The sequence below is a fragment of the Charadrius vociferus genome, unplaced genomic scaffold, assembly GCF_000708025.1.
Source record: "Charadrius vociferus isolate BGI_N301 unplaced genomic scaffold, ASM70802v2 scaffold324, whole genome shotgun sequence".
Classification (NCBI taxonomy): Eukaryota; Metazoa; Chordata; class Aves; order Charadriiformes; family Charadriidae; genus Charadrius; species Charadrius vociferus.
In genome coordinates, this window is record NW_009648041.1 from 3,513,258 (window position 1) to 3,516,154 (window position 2,897).

Below are 2,897 nucleotides of genomic sequence, written 5' to 3' on the forward strand. Positions count from 1 at the left end.
TTCCCCTTTACTCAAGGGAGAAGTATGCTTCAGAACTGACTCGCAAGGTGAAAACAGTGGAACCGGGGACAGGGGGAAGATGGGAATGATTTCATTGACTCATTTTGCTGGCGGAAATGTCATCACCATTGCAGATACAAAGCATATTTGCCACATTAACATTTGAAAATAATGTTTCTGAATAAAGTTAACTGCCTAACGTTATGACTTCCACTAAATATGTGAATTTGCTGCTTCTAAGAGGCAATGTGAAAGAGGAAGTATTACTTTTGTGTACAAAGTTATTTATTTATTAGAAAATTTGGTACAATGTTGTACATTGAAAAACATGTAAGATATTGAAGTGTCTAACAAACGGCATTGAAGTGTCTTTAATAAAGGTTCATTTATAATATTACAGCTGTTTTGTTGAGAGTGAGCTTTTGGGAGTTTCAGTTGAAAATTAAATAAAATTCTAATCCGTTGCTATACTCTTTTTCTGTCTTTCTCTGATGAAAAGGCGGGCTAGCTGCCAAGGTACCCGCTCCTGAAATTAGACCCACAACTTCAACATTAGATACTATAGATCAGAGTGAAACTCTGGCAGCCTGACTTGCGGATGGGGTGGAATTTGGGGGCTGTACTGAAAGATACAATAAAGAACTGGTAAGAAATCCATTTCCAATATATCAACTCGCTTAAGTGTCTGGCGAGCACCCTTACCTTGGCACTGGGACAGACCAGATGGGGTGTGTGCATGCGTGTAGAAGTATGTTAAGAAAAATGGGGCCAGGATAGCACCAGCCTCAGCTGCAGTTGGGAACACCTCTGGCTTCCTCAAACCCAAACCCCACCCTGCATAGAAATTCCAGAGGCAGCTTTGGAGATAAACTTGAATTCTTGCTTTAACTAAAAATCTCAATTTGCTTTCTGTATATTTTAAAAAATAAAATATTTCCTTCGCCAAATTAGAACTTTGGGTATGAAGCAGGTTTTCTGAGACTACTGTGGTAAGTCCCTTAACACATGTAGGAGTTAAAATATTTTAAAATGGAAAAGAAAGAGCCTTTAAGAGGCTGGTGCCTAGTCTGAGATTCAAGGTTTTTTAGTCTACATTATCCAAGTGATGGAATAAAATTATTTTTTCAAGTTTCAGTAAACTTGAAATAAAATGTCACTAAAACTCAAGGCAAACAGGCAGCAGGGGAAAACCAAATACATTTTTAGGTCTTTTCCTCCCATAGTCCCATAACTTAAAGCGTCATTTTCAACAGGATTAGACAAATTGGTGTGTACAGCACAGCCCTGGCCACCCGCTGGGGCTCTCACCTGCCTGGTGCTGTTCCTGAGTCACCTTGTCCTTCTCGCAGCCCACGGGTGCAGAGCCACTCCATCAGCGCACGGGGAGGGGGAGGAAGCGCTTGGGGTCCATCTCTCCCCCCCGTTAGGTTAGCTAAAACAAATTGGCTAGTTGTTTGGGGTTTTTTTTATAACAAAGCGGTGATGACAAAAACTGATTATGCAAATATTAAGTAAAAAAGCTAGAAAAATCCAGCATTTGGATGCAATGACTTATGAGGCATGATTATTTTCAGCTCAAGTAATTAAATGCACCAACTGCAGTGCTAACCCTCTCATCACGTTTAAAGAGCTTTAATAGAAAATGTAAGTTAGCTTTTAAGACAAAGTAATAAATCTCCCTGCCCATTCCCCACCACCCCACCCCCCAAGCTCCAAAAATTTGTTCTGCTATATATAAACTTCGTAAAAGAGACAACCTTAAAAGTGGCAGGAAAAACTGCTACACCGTGCCATGGAAACTGGTACAATTAACCAGCCAATACGGGACTTGGCTGAAATTCCCCATTTTAATTGAAGATTATTTTTAAGAATTATGTCCGTTGTTCTGTATGTTTTACTTGGTTGCCAATTATTTTCTAAGTTTTTGGCCTCAAAAAAGTCTTATTACTATGTCATGGGACGACAGTGTAATAAACCCTCCAGCCTTAGTAAGCCCGGCCCCTGTTTGTGCCTGAGCAGCAGCCCGGTCTCGGGACGGGGACTCAGGCTTCACACGTGCCCCCCCAGTCACCCACACACCGACTGGGTCTGGCACTTCTGCCTTGCTCCAGACTCACAGAATCATGGAATGGTTTGGGTTGGAAAGGACCTTTAAAGGTCATCTAGTTCAACCCCCCTGCAACGAGCAGGGACATCTTCACCTACACCAGGTTGCTCAGAGCCCCGTCCAACCTGACCTGGAGTGTTTCCAGAGATGGGGCATCCACCACCTCTCTGAGCAACCTGGGCCAGTGTTTCACCACACTCAGTGTTAAAAAAAAAAAAAAAGTCTTCCTTCTATCTAGTCTAACTCTTCCCTCTTTTAAAGCCATCAGCCCTTGTCCTATCACTACAGGCCCTGCTAAAAAGTTTGTCCTCATCTTTCCTGTAGCCCCTTTAGGTACTGGAAGGCCGCAATAAGGTCTCCCCGGAGCCTTCTCTTCTCCAGGCTGAACAACCCCAACTCTCTCAGCCTGTCCTCACAGCAGAGGTGCTCCAGCCCTTTAATCATCTTCATGGCCCTCCTCTGGACCCACTCCAACAGGTCCACGTCCTTATGTTGGGGGCTCCAGAGCTGGAGGCAGCACTGCAGGTGCGGTCTCACCAGAGCAGAACAGAGGAGCAGAATCACTTCCCTCGACCTGTTGACTCCCTACACCTGTACATCTTCTTAACGAGGAGAATAACCTCGATGTTAAATTATAGCACCCCAGGGGAGCACGTCATCACAGGTACGACTTCAGTTAAGTGCCACGATGACCTGGAAGGCGCGTGCACAGCCCATCAGGCTGAAGCCCACGGCCTCGGTGCCGCTATGGCTGGGGAAACCCGGCTCCGCCGCCCCCCGCCAACCCGAC